Source organism: Caretta caretta, chromosome 3 (genome assembly GCF_965140235.1).
Source record: "Caretta caretta isolate rCarCar2 chromosome 3, rCarCar1.hap1, whole genome shotgun sequence".
Classification (NCBI taxonomy): domain Eukaryota; kingdom Metazoa; phylum Chordata; order Testudines; family Cheloniidae; genus Caretta; species Caretta caretta.
Genome location: NC_134208.1, coordinates 161,330,089 through 161,346,485, shown reverse-complemented (window position 1 = coordinate 161,346,485; position 16,397 = coordinate 161,330,089). Strand labels below are relative to the sequence as shown.

At 41.8% G+C, this 16,397-nt stretch overlaps 1 protein-coding gene across 11 annotated transcripts in view; it reads left to right on the top strand.

Annotated features, from left to right (window-relative positions):
• DISP1 (dispatched RND transporter family member 1) overlaps positions 1-16,397 on the top strand; it is a 174,402-nt gene that overhangs the window by 1,432 nt on the left and 156,573 nt on the right. The window contains exons 1-3 of one of the 11 annotated variants that reach the window (XM_048843269.2): positions 2,125-3,594; positions 3,792-3,867; positions 6,066-6,166. The exons of 5 other annotated variants lie outside the window; for them this stretch is intronic. The gene's annotated coding sequence lies outside the window, so the exon portion shown is untranslated. Of the gene's footprint in view, positions 1-2,124; positions 3,595-3,791; positions 3,868-5,138; positions 5,287-6,065; positions 6,167-6,214; positions 6,405-16,397 lie in introns of those variants that run through there. 5 more of the 11 variants (XM_048843270.2, XM_075127065.1, XM_048843268.2 and 2 more) reach the window with 5 other exon arrangements.

The following is a 16,397-nucleotide window of genomic DNA, read 5'->3' as shown; positions in this document are numbered from 1 at the left end:
GTCAGGTGATGGGGAGGGGGGGGGAAACTTACCTGACAATCACCTGGGTCTGAGGTAGGACACAGCAATTATTATTCTATTTAAACCAGTGCTAAATGAATAGCCTTGGTTCTTTCTTCTGTCCCTTATCTAAAAAGCCTCTCATAAGAAATGGCGTGATCTTTGCATTCATTCCTAAATATGTGTTTACATTAAGGATTTAGTCTTTTTTCATATTCATATTAAAGTGGATAGTTCTGAAATCTGATGAAACTTGAACATGCTTTTGGATGCTGGTTATGTTTTGAAATGTTGCTCTCCTTTCCCACCAGTTTATATTCTAGGACACAATGTGGTTGAGAGGCTGCATGAAGGAATTAGAAATTGTGTACAATTTGGCAAGCTACTTCATTTTGGGACACATCGTATCTCTGCTCTTGTGTAATAGTTTCTCATGACATCCTTCTCGTGTAAAAGCAGTGCTTGAAAAACTTCATGCGCTTGCTACTTAGGAGCAAATATGAAAGCTGGAGTGGGGGCACTGTTAAAGGATGATGTCCTGATGGAAAGAACAAGCTGTTCTCCCTTCCTTTCTCTGCTGAGAAGAGGAAGGGAAAGGGTGCTAGGATTCCTATTGTTCCTGGACTCTTGGCGGGGGGAATCTTATATTAGCCTTTGGGTATATGTCATATTTCTCTGAAACACTGCGCTGCTGTTCTACATACAAGTTGTAAAGCAGGTTAACATCTTTAGTTATGGCAAAAATACTACAAGCAATAGGCCAGCAAATGCTAACACTCTAATCACCTGGGCTGTCAATGGGACTACAGTACTCATACACATGCTTCACTTTAAATTAGGGCTGTCAATTAATCGCAATTAACTCACGCAATTAACTAAAAAAAATCATGATTAATTGCACTGTTAAACAATAGAATACCAATTGAAATTTATTAAATATTTTTGGATGTTTTTCTACATTTTCAAAAATAATTGATTTCAGTTATAACACAATAAAAAGTGTACAGTGCTCACTTTGTATTATTTTTGATTATCATTTTTACAGTGCAAATATTTGTAAACTCAATAAATGGTATTTTTCAGTTCACCTCATACAAGTACTGTAGTGCAATCTCTTTATCATGAAAGTGCAACTTACAAATGTAGTTTTTTTGGTTATGTATCTGAACTAAAAAACAAAACAATGTAAAACTTTACATCTACAAGTCCACTCAGTCCTACTTCTCATTCAGCCAATTGCTAAGAGAAACAAGTTTGTTTATGGGAAATAATGCTGCCCACTTCTTAATTACAATGCACCTGAAAGTGAGAACAGGCATTCACATGGCACTGTTGTAGCTGGTGTCACAAGATATTTACATGCCAGATGCGCTAAAGATTCATATGCCTCTTCATGCTTCGGCCGTTGTTCCAGAGGACGTGCTTCCATCCTCATTAAAAAAATAATGCATTAAGTAAATTTGTGACTGAACTCCTTGGGGAACAATTGGATGTCTCCTGCTCTGTTTTACCCACATTCTGCCATATATTTCATGTTATAGCAGTCTCAGTTGATGACCCAGCATGTTGTTCATTTTAAGAACACTTTCACTGCAAATTTGACAAAATGCAAAGAAGATACCAATGTGAAATTTCTAAAGTTAGCTACAGCACTCGAACGAAGACTTAAGAATCTGAAGTGCCTTCCAAAATCTAAGAGGGATGAGGTGGAGCATGCTTTCAGAAGTCTTAAAAGAGCAACACTATGATGCGGAAACTGCAGAACCCAAATCACCAAAAAAGAAAATCAACCTTCTGTTGGTGGCATCTGACTCATATGATGAAAATGAACATACATTGCTCCGCACTGCTTTGGATTGTTATCGAGCAGAACCTGTCATCAGCATGGACACGTACTCTGGAATGGTGGTTGAAGCATCAAGGAACATATGAATCTTTAGTGCATCTGGCATGTAAATATCTTGCGATGCTGGCTACAACAGTGCCATGCGAACTCCTGTTCTCACTTTCAGGTGACATTGTTAGTAAGTAGCAGGCAGCATTATCTTCTGGAAATGTAAACAAACATATTTGTCTGAGTAAATGGCTGAACAAGAAGTAGGACTGATTGGACTTGTAGACTAAAGTTTTGCATTGTTTGAAAGGGAGTTGGTGCTATTTGTTGAATAGGTTGGAAGCAACAGAAAAACACATCCGCGATTATAGCATCATGTATTTTGCACAATATTTGTGATAATAAAGGAGAAAGCCTTAGTGATGGGTGGGAGGCTGAGGTGCAGAGACTTGCTCCGTGATTTGAGCAACCAGCAAAGCATCCAATACAAAATGCAAACAGCCGGGACAGTATTATCAGGGATGCCTGTTGCTCTTATTTTGAAGCTCAGGCCTGAATTGTGCAGCTGTACATCCAGCTATTAACTCCTGGAGAGGAGGGGGGTTTGAAGTCTTTTGTTCAGTTCGGTGTAGTTTACGGGTGGTGGAAGTGCAACAGAGCCAGCACTCCCTATTGCACCAAATGTCTTTGCCTGAATGTGTTTGTAAAGCCCTATCAATTAGTACAAACATAATTTTCTGTGTAAAATGAGCTGTCATCAACTCCATATGAATGTTTGACATTTTAAAAGGTTTTTATTAATCTGTTATGTAATGAGCAGAAGTGAACATTCAGCTGAAACAACGCTGAAAAACAGCTTTTAATTATGACACAATATATTAAACAGCAATCTATTATCTAACTACAAAGAACCCTTTCATTATATCATCAGTGAAACGAAACAGTCAAGTGCAACAGTGCAAGGCAGGGCACAACACAAAGTGGGAAGGGGGTTACATTTACAGGCTAGTGCGTGTCTTTGCTCAGCCTCTTCTGGTTTGTGGGCTTTCTGGTGTGGCATGCTGAGGTTTGAAGTTACAAGGGGCAATTGAGGGCTCAAATGAGCTGGGGTCCTAATTGCCCCAAATTGTTCTCTGTGCCCTCAGCTTGGGTCTCAGAGGGAAATGGCCTGGGAGTACTGCTGTGGGGTTACACCAGGGAGGTGTGTACTCTTGTTCCTTGTAGCCTGTATTGTTCAGGGGCTTCATAATATGGCTGGGACTGGTTTGCACTACTGTATTGCTGACTGCCCTAATAGTTAAATGCTGCAATAGGGCATTTCGGGTTTGTGTTGTCCCCAGGAGTTGCCTCTGCATCTCCCTCTTTCTATGCTGTTTTTGGACATGGCAGTGCTTTCCCTGGCCACTGCCACGCTGTCCTTTGCCACTGCAACAATCTCTCAGTCCTTAAATACTGCTTCCAACTCCCTGCATTTTTTGAGGGGGAGAGGTCCTCTGTAATGATGCCACAAACATTTTGTCACAAGCTTTCTCCCCGTCAGGTTTGCCAGCCATTCTGCTGTTGATAAGGGCCCTGTCCTTGAGTCTGTCTCATGCAGATATAATTGCTGTGGTGGTATTTAAAAAAAAAAAAAAAAAAAGGTGGGAGGAGGGCAGTTACTGTTCCTAGTCTAGGGAGGCTCTGATAACTTTTTTTTTCCACATGCATTTCTGCCTTTACCTCCTTGAGATTCTTCCATTCTGAGGATTCCCCGAGACTGGGTAAGTGGTATGTACTGTGGGTTTGTTGTCTGTGCTTCATACGTTGTGTGGCTGGGGCAGGGATGGAGTTGTAAATTGTGTTCCTGGTCTGGCTGTGCAGCTTTGCTGTGCGTTGGATGTGCTTATGTGGTTTTGGAGGGGTTAGTGGGCTGAATCTGGGGTGAGATGGATAATAATCACCTCTACATCCCCTTTAGGTTATCCTGACTCTGGATGATGTTACACTGAGGCGGGTGACTAGGAGCTGGTTGGAGGTGGATGGACAGGTGGAAAGTGAGGTCCTATACAATAAGTGTAAAATATGGACAGTATAATGGGACTTTGAGAGTATATGAAGAGAATGATATGAAATCTTTCTACTGTCTGATGGATGGGATGAAAATGTTATTTCTATATGGAGAATAAGATGCCCGGGTTTCTTATCTGTAGTTTGATGTGGTTATGAGAGCAGAGTTAAGTTTGGTTTTTCATTTTGCAATGTGATAATTAAAAGACTGTATGAGCTGTGATTGTATTTGAAGGTATGCCTCTCCTCCCCTAGCTGTTAATTTCTACCTTAAACGCTAAAGTTTTTGTTGTAGCATAGTAGCAGCCATTACTTATGTAATAGGTGTGAGTGGGTCTTTTTTAAGCTCTCTTAATACTAGAGCTGATCAGAAATTTTCCAGCACAACATTTTTTCAGAAAGCGCTGATTCATCGTAGAGAGATGTTTTGATGAATCTACTACAGATTCGATTAAACTTCTCCCGAAACACAGGCAGGTTTCAGAGTCTTCAGCTAGGCAGAAAATCTGCCAACTCCTGGAGCCCTGGCTAGATAGAGCTGGGACTCTGGGTGCTGGCAGTCTCCCCTCCTTCCAGCAAGCAGCCCTGGGAGCCTGAATAGCAGCTGTGAAACTGACACAAAATAAATTTCATGTTTTGTTTCAGGAGCACCATATTTCAATGTTTCTAAAATAAAATTTTTTGGGGATCTTTGGTTTTTTGGTAAATTTGCTTTCATTCTAAATCAGAAGGAAAGTGAATGTGTAAGTAGCAAAATCTGCGAATAAACCCCTTAAATTTCAGCCAGCTCTACATAATACAAGAAATGTGAGTTCAATATCAAGGTTATGCTTCTGCTCCCTCGATGATTGAGTGTGAGTTGGAAGCCTGGACGGGGGGAAAGGAGGAAAAGGAGTACTTGTGGCACCTTAGAGACTAAGCAATTTATTTGAGCATAAGCTTTCGTGAGCTACAGCTCACTTCATCGGATGCATACTGTGGAAAGTACAGAAGACGTTTTTATACACACAAACCATGAAAAAATGGGTGATTATCACTACGAAAGGTTTTCTCTCCCCCCACCCCACTCTCCAGCTGGTAATAGCTTATGTAAAGTGATCACTCTCCTTACAATGTGTATGATAATCAAGGTGGGCCATTTCCAGCACAAATCCAGGTTTTCTTCCCCCTCCCCCCCCAAAAAAAACCCAAAATGAACACTCTCCTGTTGGTAATAGCTTACCTAAAGTGATCACTCTCCTTACAATTCTCTCTCCAGAGAATGGCATGTCTAGCTCTCCTTGATTGGTGGGAGCGTCACTGAAGCAGGAACAAAAGAGAGTGAAATGAAGGGGGTGAGCCCATAGGGCCCCAGGAAGAAAGAGAAGGCAGTCAAATTAGTAGCTCCCAAAAGTAACGTGTAAAAGGTGAGAAATAAGACAATAAAAGAACAAAGGTAAAACAACATATGCAAACACTTAACAGTTCTCATAATGTTACCCTTTCCCATGAGGAGGCTGCTGAATGACTCTCAGTAATGTTTCTCATATGTTAACTGTAGGTCTGAGTAGTATGCATTCCTTTTCCGCCAAACCCTTAAAACTGTGATAAGGTTGTAGAATTAATCAGACATCTGAGTTGTTAATATTGTTGAACATTAAATTTAGTGGTTATTTCAATAAAATGCAAAAATAACAAAGTACAGAGATCTCCAAATTGATCAATAGCATTCATTTGGTTTAGCAACTGCTGCTATTCTCTAGTACAAAAAGAAAAGGAGTACTTGTGGCACCTTAGAGACTAACCAATTTATTTGAGCATAAGCTTTCGTGAGCTACAGCTCTCTTTATCAGATGCATCGCTCACGAAAGCTTATGCTCAAATAAATTGGTTAGTCTCTAAGGTGCCACAAGTACTCCTTTTCTTTTTGCGAATACAGACTAACACGGCTGTTACTCTGAAACCTGTCATTCTCTAGTACAGTGACCGTATGCTATTTCTAACCTTTAGTGTGACTTGCTTGCCTGTGACCAGTTTTTATCATGTCAGCTGTTCTTTGGTAATAGTGTTTAACTTTTGCCGCACCTATAAGCGGGAGTAAAAGCACTTTTTTTGCTAAGTCCTATATAAACAGATAATTTTCAGTTTGCAGCATAAGAATAGATTAAGAAGGCTATTTCCAACAAGATTACAATAATTTTTTTAGGCATTTCAGAACTAAACATTAATTATTGCTGCATGTGTAACACTTTGAAGATGTTAAGTGCTTATTATCAAAAAGTTGCGTGACAGAATCCCTCTTCAGCAGTAAGTAAAATATTTTATAACTTATTTTTAAGCTTTGTTGGCTTCTCAGTTCTAATTGTTTGCCCTCTTAAATGATCTTTCTCATGCAGTCTGTAAATTAATACACTTCTAATTTCTTTGTCACTTGCCTTTTAACATTGTCTCTTGGCTGGAATTGGACCGGAATTTTATGGATGCACATTCTGAATTTAGATTTCGTGGTTATAGTAACCTGAAAAGATGCTAATTGGTAAGACAGGTAATGCTATCTCTTACACAGCTTTGAAATTACATGGAATTATGCAAAATGAACTGTTAAATATCTGAGGAGTTAGGTAACTTTATTATAAAAGCTAAATATTTAACTTTAATCAGTTTGACTAAAAAATATTTGAGATATTTTGTAGAAATAATAATGAAGATCTGAAAAATATCTGAATTATACTTCAGTCATTGAAGACATATAGTAGATTTCATTCTTAGGGAAAGAGGCTACTTAGATAAGAAGCACATGGGATAAAATCCTGAACAGCTCTTATATATTAAGTAAAAAGAAAAGGAGTACTTGTGACACCTTAGAGACTAACAAATTTATTTGAGCATAAGCTTTTGTGAGCTACAGCTCACTTAAGCTTATGCTTAAATAAATTAGTTAGTCTCTAAGTTGCCACAAGTACTCCTTTTCTTTTTGCGAATACAGACTAACACAGCTGCTACTCTGAAACCTATATATTAAATGTTGTTTCACACCTAACTGTTTAACCCCTCCCATCTGTCCTATGGAAGGGCAATATGAAGCCAACAGGGGAGGCCCTCAATCTTTCTTGAGACTAGAGAAAGTATTAATTCCATAACCATATGCTTAAAAAAAACAAGATTAACAGCCTCTATTCAAGTTTAGAGAGGGGGTCTGTGATGCTTTGGGGTTCAACCCAGACCACTAAGGGGTTTTCACAACCTGCCCTGCAATTATGGATAACTTAAATGCTATGCTGCTGTGGTTCACAGCCCAGACACCAAACAGTCAGCCTTACAAGCATGTAGGTCACATACTGGCTTCCACCATCCAGTTACTTTTTGCAGTGTGACCCCATCCCCCAGTCCTGAGTTTCCCCCAAACCATCTGCCCTGTAGTGTCCAGCCCTCTCCTGGAACACTCCTAGAAGTTAAGTTCGCTGCTCCTTTAAAGAGACAGTAAACAGCAGGAGGAGGGGCAGAATGGAGAGCAATGGTAGCCTGAGCACACTGTGCCCATGAGGAGAAAGGAAGGAGCCCCTCATGGGCACAATGTGCTCAGGCTAGCAGAGCTATTGAGTGTCTGATCCACTAGTTTACTGTCTGCTGGGAAAGTGACTAATCTGCATGTAAAAATGCTGAATGCAATGATAGACTGGCATGTCCATCCTGAGGCTGAAAATGGAAGTAAATCAGCCCTCTACCCTATTAAGTTTACTTTCTGGGCATATGTCTTGCTGCACATAATATATCCTATAATCTTATGTGGTTAGAAAACATTGGCACATATAGAAAGTGAAATGTTTCTAATACACACAAAGATACCCAGGTATAGTTGTATGTCTTTCTCTGTCTTTCATGCCCAAATAAGAGCTGTTTACTCATGATCTGCTGCGCTAAAGAATATTGATGGAAATTGTTTTCCATAAAAACAGACTAACTCAACACAATAGTGAAAACAGTTTTGATCATAATTAGGTCTTACACAGAATCAGCATATGCAATACATAAAAATGACTTGAATATTGTAGAGCACCAATTAATCATAACACTCGTAAATATTTGCTGTGTTTGTTAGTACCTGGATGCCTCTTGCCTTTATTCTCAGAACTTTTGTCAATGGTCACCCCATATGCAGTTGAAATGGTAGGGAAGGAAGCTTTGGCCCTAATGGAATGAGACTTAAGTTCTACTTGCTTGCATCAGAAAATATTTATATTCCTAGTTAAGCATGCATTCAAAGCAAAGAGAGCTTTCTTATCTTTACCCATAAATAACATTTATGAAATAAAGGTCATTACTGCTCGAGGATTGTCAAGAATCAACATAGACCTCCAGTGCTTTTTTTCTTGATCTAAGATTGGCAAGGAGGTTGCAAACACACTTCTAATGTGGACTTCATAATAGTCCTCTATGCCATTAGCACCTCTAGAGTAGATGAATGCACTCTTATTGGATGTAAGTACAGGGCATATTTCTAAAGTACCTGGTGCCACAGCTAGTGCTATGCTTCTTACTCCTATTCCCAAAATAGGAAGCTCACCACTCAGATGCATTTGAATAGAATGTTGGTAAGTGTCTTGTCTAAGATCAAGAGCATATAACTGTACCCACAGTACCGTCATCTTCCTGTTACTCATACTTGTCCCAACAAGGAGTGGACTTTAAAAAACAATACTTTCAGAAAGATGGACATGGAGCTATATGAACCTCTTCGCATTTAGAGTTGTGTGTATTCAAGCTATAAATCCAGTGTACATAGAATCTCATGACACCAACATAATTAAAAGAAGATCCTTTACACCCATAAAGACTTCTCTAGGGCTTCCATGGTAATGTCACATTTAACTTTGCATTTCTTTACTGTATCAAAAACTTTAATTTATTTTTGCAATAAAATATTTTTTCCGGACTGGAAAATGTAGAAAGTCTGCATTTGTCTGTATCTTGAAATCGTTTGATAGTTAAATGTTTGTACCTGATTAAATTTCTAGTTAGGGGATGGAATATCAACAGTGAGACTAGACAAAGCAGATTAAGCATGGAAACTATTCACATAAAACTTCAATTCACCTGGAATGTGAGGGGTATACTATATCTCAAATTACAACTGTGCTGAAGGGCTGGGCTGAAATTGAAGATGTGATTTTAAAAGACTTGAAGGGGGATTTTTATTACTTTCACAGCCATAAATTACTGTCAACTGTAATAGGTACGGTGGGTTCTCTGACACCTCCAGTTTCAGAGAGTGAAGAAGTTTCTAGACTTGCAATAAACTTTTGGATAGATTTTGTGTCTCAAATTTAAAAATGTATCTAATATAAATTTTTTTCAATCTAAGATGTTTATATGGCCTTCATTATGATAATATTTGAGCACCTCACAGTCTTCAATGTGTTTATCTTTAAAAGACACCTGTGAGGTACAGAAGTGTCATCCCTGTTTTATAGATAGTCTCTATGCCATGGTTCCCTAAGGCCAGGTCTACACTACCATTTACTTGGTATAATTTACGTTGCTCAGGGGTGTGAATTAGCTACCCTGCCAAGCAACGTAAGTTACACTGATCCAAGCATGGGTATGGACAGGGCTGTGTCGGTGGGCAAGCTGCTACCACCTCTCGACCAGGTGGATTTATTATGCCGTCAGCATAGAACGTCCTCATGAGATGTACTACAGCAATGCAACTGCAGTGCTTCTAGTGTAGGCTAGCTCTTAGTTAAACTCCCACAGGAAATCTATGCAGAGCAGGGACTTGAACCCAGGTTTCCCAAAGTCCTAGCACCCTAATCACTGGACTGACCTTCCTTGCATGACTTGGTACTTCTAATAGGAGCACTCAGGGACCAATTGTTTTTTGTTTTGTTTTTTAAAAGGTTTTGAGACAAATAGAAGTAAGACAATTCAGTTAAGGCTGCTACTGTTATGATTTACTTGGAAAATTACAGATAAGTTTGCATGTGAACTAAAATAACTATCTTTCTTATGCACAGTATGCTAAACCATTGTGGAATAGTACCAGGAGAATTTCTGCCATTCAGAACAGATTTCATTCTAAACTTATACACACATTCTCACTTATTATAGAAACTGTCAACAATAAAGTCAATGCCTCAAACACTAGGATAATGAAATATTTTAATTTTATTAAGACCCTTTGAAACTAGGGTACATCATCATGACCCTTTTACACAAGTAACATAGTAAAACAAAAATCATAAATGTTAGTTTTATTTTATTAATACTTTTATTAATTTTATTTACTAACATTTTTAGTACAGCTCATTGTGTGTTTCTGTGGTAGTCTGATAGTTATTTAAATACCTAAATTTAGAGATGTTCCTGATCATATAAAAAGTCTGAGGCCCTGATCCTACAAGGAGCTCCATGTAGGCCTAAGTCAACAAAAATATCATGGCCAATTATGACAACGAAAGTAATATAAGCTTACAAGAATGAAGAAAAAATTACAAGATGCTGTGGCTGTGAATCTAGAAAATAATACATATTGTACTTGAGAAATAGTATGTTATCATAATGCATGTGCACGAGGAAGTTGTATTAAGGCTGACCATACAACTTTAACTTAACGTTTTCTGATGTAGATACTTAACTGTTGCATTAACATAGCTCTTTGCATTAATTTATTTGTCAGTAGTGGACAGTAGTTTAAGGTTAAATTTGGTCCCTTGGTAATTGTTTTCTGTTAAAATCAATAGAGATTATGGAAACAATTTGAGGAAACAATTACTTGCTTTTTGGGTGGTGGTGTTGAATAATGATTAAGTACGTTCATTTGTCCAGCCAACATATATTCAAACATAGACTTTTCTATGGCCTTTCCATAAGGGGATGATGTGACTTTTTTATCTTTGCCTTGAATACCTTCAAGTTCTACAAATATCTTGACCATGAAATTAAGCAGCTGTTTTAAAGGATTATTTAGCTTATAGTGGTGGGGAGAGGTATGGTCAGTAAAATGAAAATAAAGTTGTTGGTATTTTCTCAGCTGTATCCTTTTATCTTTTAAAAAACAGGTACCTTGCAGAAATTTCCATAATGCTTTTTATATTGACTTTTCTAATCAGCACACTTAACAACAGTACATGCAACAAAGATAATAGGTTGAGTTTCAGAGAAATTCAACAGTGGGTCTGGCGTTTGGCTATCATTCAAGTATGTACAAGTAACTTAGCATCTGTAAGCTTATGATCTAAGTGTTTCTTTTTGGAATTATCTTGATCTTCTTCCCCTCTAGCCCTAAAGAGAGATGGTCTGGATATATTGTTTGTCTAGAACTTCCTGGTGCAGTTGTGACTTTGACGTCTTGTGCTGTAAGAAGCCCAGGCTAAAGCAGTGATGATGGGATGACAAGACTAACACCTGGTTTCCACTAGAAAATTAGGTCAGTTTAACTATGTTGGTCAGGACGTGAAAAATCCACACCTCTGAGTGGCATTGTTAAGCTGACCTAAGTCCCCATGTAGACAGAGCTGGGTCAATGGAAGACTTCTTCCGTTGACCTAGCTACTGCCTCTCAGGGACGTGGATTATCTACACCAATGGGAGAACCCTCTTGTCAGTGTAAGCGGTGTCTGCACTGAAGCATTGCAACTGTAATGGTGCAGCTGTGCCACTGTAGCATTTTAAGGGCATGGCTATCCTTGCGAGTTAGAACGCATTAAAGTAGCCCCAGGCACCCTAACTCACGACGTGTCCACACTGGCAAGGCACATAGAGTGCTCTGACTCCGCGGCTAAAGCGCTCCTGGTAATCCACCTCAGCGAGTGGAAAAACGTTTTGTGCACCCCTGCTGGAGCGCCGCAACATCAGTGTGGACGCCCTGGTCTGTTAATGCGCCCTGATTGGCCTCCAGAAGTGTCCCACAATGCCTGTTCTAGCCACTCTGGTCATCACTTTTTGAACTCTGTCCTGCCCTCAGGTGACCAACCATCAGACCTGCTCTTTAAATTTTCTGGGAATTTTGAAAATCCCCTTCCTGTTTGCTCAGCCAGGTGTGGAGTGCTCTCAGTGCATCTTTCCAGATGACCATGCCTCCACGCACCAGGCGATCCCCAGTATGGAGCAATGGTGAGGCGCTGGATCTCAGCAGTGTTTGGGCGGGAGCAAGCTGTCCAGTCCCAGCCGGACTCCAGCTGTAGGAATTATGATACCTTTGGGCAGATATGAGGGAACATGATGGAAAGGGGCCATGACCGGGACACAGCGCAGGGTTAAAGTGAAGGAGCTGTGGAATGCCTACCGCAAAGCCTGCGAGGCAAACAACTGCTCCGGTGCTGCCCCTGCGACATGCCATTTCTACAAAGAGCTGGATGCGATGCTTGGGGGGCGACCCCACCTCCACGCCAAGGACCACCATGGACACTTCAGAGGCCAGTTCAACAAGGCGGGAGGAGGCGGAGGAAAGCGGGAGCGAGGCAGGGAAGACACCCCAGAATCCCTAGATGCATGCAGCCAGGAGCTGCTCTCAAGCCAGGAGGAAGGTAGCCAGTCGCGGTGGCCGGTGCTTGGGGAAGGACAAACACCAGAAGAGGTTCCCAATAAGTGGCTTTTATTTTGGGAAGGAAGTTATTCAGTGCAGGCACTTGGGGTGAGGAGGGTTAGGGCTGCATGCATACCTAGATGCGGAATAGGGTATTGATGCGGTCTCTCACATCGCGGTAATCAGCCTCAGTGATCTCCTCAAAGGTCTCATCCAGAACTTGGGCAATGCGCTTGCGCAGGTTTCTTGGGAGAGCCACTGTGGTCCTTGTCCCAGTCAGGCTAACATGTCTGCGCCAGTGTGCCGTGCGGAGCAGGGGGACCATTGCTGCACAAAGGCAAGCTGCATATGGGCCAGGGAGAAAGCTGCATTGTGGTAGAAGACCCTCCCTTGCTTCCCAGGTCACCCTCAGCAGTGAGATATCTTCCAGGACAAACTCCTGTGGAAAATGTGAGGACAGTGTTCAGTATAGGGGCCCCCTGCTACTGTTGGCTCTCCCCAAGGCACAGAAACCCAGAGGACGGGTTTCTGTGAAACAATCAGTCCCCCTTGACCCTGTGCTTACTCACCATTTTGGGGCTCCCGTGGGTTATGTGCGCTCGCTTTGAGACAGGCAAATTCTGCTATTGTATAGACTGTGCCTGCCCTTAAGTACGGGGGAATCATTACTCTGTCTGGTGTGAACAATGCTGCCTCTGTTAAGTGTTGCATTTTGCCTTTAGAGATGCAACCTTGAGATCTCAGCCTTCTGTGTTGTTATCGGCTGAAAGACTGCAAAGAATTCGGAAGAGGCCACTTAGAAGCAAAGATGACATGCTGCATGAAGTCATGCAGCAGTCCCTTAATGGGAATCTAAAAGTGCAGGAGTGGAGGGAGAGTAAAAGGAGGATCCGCTAGCAGAATGAGGAGTGCCAGCACAAAAGTGCGGAGCTCCGGCAGCAAAGCACGGATCGGCTGATAAGCATCATGGGGCACCAAGCAGACTTGATCCAGGCGCTTGTAGCCATGCGGGCGGAGCAATACCACCCGTGCATGCCCCTGCAGCCCTTGTCCCAAAACTCTTTCCCTTGTGCCCCATGTCACCTCCAACCCCACTTTCCCCAACATCTGTGTTCCTGTCGCCACCAGCTGCCTCCAACACCTGTAGCTTCACCACCCAGCCCTGAAAACTACAACCATTATCCACTGCACTCAACCCCCATCACCATGCATTATAGCCATCCTGAAGTGCAGCACTCTGACAGGAAGTCTGAGTATGAGAACAGGACATATGCAAATCTGTGATTGAACTGTTCCCCACCCCACCCCCTTGCCCTTTCTGTTTCCCAAGCAGTTGTTTCTTTTCAATAAATGAATTTTCTTTTCAATAAATGGATTTTTGGCTTTGAAAACATTCTTTATTAGTGCATAAAGTAAAAGATACCTCAGCCCAGGAAAGCAACAGGCACTGCAATTCAGCGTATCAAACACAGATTCCAACTAACATTGGAACCACTGCACTTCACTCCCGTGCAGGGCACCAGACATTACTGGTGGCTTTCAGCCTCAAGTTGCTCCCTCAAATTGCATCCCTAATCCTTGCAGCCCCACGCTGGGCCCCTCTAATAGCCCTGCTCTCTGGCTGTTCAAATTCAGCCTCAGGTGTTTAACCTCTGAGTTCCATGCCTGATTGAATCTTTCACCTTTCTCTTCACAAATGTTATGGAGGGTACAGCATGCGGATATAACTGCGGGGATGCTGTCATCAGCCAGGTCCAGCTTCCCATACAGAGAGCACCAGCGGCCCTTTAATGGCCAAAAGCACACTCCACAGTCATTCTACACCGCTCGTTGCTGCTGTCAAGGCTCCCTGTGTAGGGTTTCATGAGCCACGGCATTAAAGGGTAAGCGGGGTCTCCAAGGATCACAATGGGCATTTCAACGGTGATCTTCTGGTATGGGGAAAAAGTCCTGGCTTGCAGCTTCCTGGACAGCCCAGTGTTCCAAAAGATGTGTGTGACAGGCACCTTTCCAGACAAGCCTGCATTAATGTCAATGAAATTGCCCACGGTGATCCACAAGCGCCTGGAGAACCACAGAGAAATACCCCTTCCAATTAACATACTCAGAGGCTAGGTGGGCTGGTGCCAGAATTGGAATATGCATCCCATCTATTGCCCCTCCGCAGTTAGGGAAACCCATTTGTGCAAAGCCAGCCACAATGTCACGCACGTTACCCAGAGTCACGGTTCTTTTGAGCAGGATATGGTTAATGGCCCTGCAAACTTGCATCGACACAATTCCAACGGTTGACTTTCCCACTCCAAACTGGTTAGCGACCGATCGGTAGCTGTCTGGAGTTGCCAGCTTCCAGATTGCAATAGCCACCCACTTCTCCACCATCAGGGCAGCTCTCAATCTCATGTCCTTGTGCTGCAGGGTGGGGGCGAGCTCCTTATACAGTCCCATCCGAAAGTTCTGCAGCCACTGCTCATCATTCCAGTCTTGCATGACGATGTGATCCCACCTCTCTGCTTGTTTTCCGAGCTGAAAAGCGGCATTCCACAGTGGGGAGCATGTCTGTGAATGCCACAAACAGTCTCATGTCATATGCCTTTCTCGCATCTATCATCGTCGGAGTCCTCACTGTCACTTTGGATCTTAAGGAGTAACTCGACTGCCAAACGTGACGTGCTGGCAAGACTTGTCAGCATATTCCTCAGCAGTTCAGGCTCCATTCCCGCAGACCGAAAGGGAAGACAGAGCGCGCAGTACAAAAAACGTTGAAAGATGGCGCCAAATGTGGATGGAAGCACAGGGATTGCTGGGATGTGAACCGATGCATCATGGGGCTTTGGGACAGGACCCAGAATGCCCTGCATCCCCTGCCCCCTTCCCACAAGCGCCAGAATGGGAAGAGGGGCTCTGTGGGATAGCTGCCCATAATGCACCGCTCCCAATGCTGAAGCAAGTGCTGCGAATGTAGCCACGGCAGTTTGCTTGCAGCTGTCAGTATGGAGAGACTGCAGCGCTTTCCCTACTGCACTCTCCGAAGACTGGTTTAACTCAAAGCGCTCTACATCTGCAAGTGTAGCCATGCCCTAAGTGTCAAAAGCCCTAAGACATCTCTCTGCTCTGGGAGTCCAGTAATTTTTACCAATATATAAACTTGGCCAACAAAGTTCCTGCCTGTCCACTGTGTCTTGCAGTATTGTTCGTTCTTTTTTGTAAGCAGGGTAATGTGAACAGCTGCCTGGCTATCAGATGTCCAAAGTTCACTATATTTTAACTGATAATGGTGCTAACCTTGAGTAGTTCATCTAAGGCTGAGCTATGTCACCAGAAGGTTATGTGGCTTTGCTAAGGTCCCCAGCTAGAGTTAATATCAAGGCTGACTGTATGTAAGGTCTCCCTTTATTTCACACTTCTGTGATCAGTTTTCTTCCTTTTATTATTGTGGGCTCATATGATGAGTGTTGTATCAATAATAAAATTATGCAAAAGAAAACAGTGTTGTGTTGTTAAAATGTAATCTCAATTGTGAAACTGAAGATAACTGTTTCTTACTGGGCACTAATTGCTCTGAAGTTGCCTTATTTGAGATTGTCCCAGTTGGGGGTGGGAGGAAAGAGTTTCATGTTTAATTAACACATATGGGAAAAGACTAACATGTATCTGTATTGCTTGCACTGTTTCACTCAATAAGAAAATGATGTGGCAATTTTTTCCCTTTTTGAAGTTTTAACTCTTCCACTTCTCATCCCCTTGCCCTTCTTTGTGTATTTGAATCTGTATTGGTTATTAATTCGTAAATCTTCAGTAAGTTAACATTAAGTAATTTAGCTATTAATAATAATAATTAATAAAAAAGTTATAGTATGACTGCACATGCTTCCTCCTGCCCAGGATGCCAGTACTTGTTTTGAAACTGATACCAATGCTGTTCAGTTTAGTGACATAACCTAAACTCAGTCCTTTAGTTAGTATGAGTTTGTAGAACAGAAATGTACTATTACAGTATTCAGGCAAGGCCAA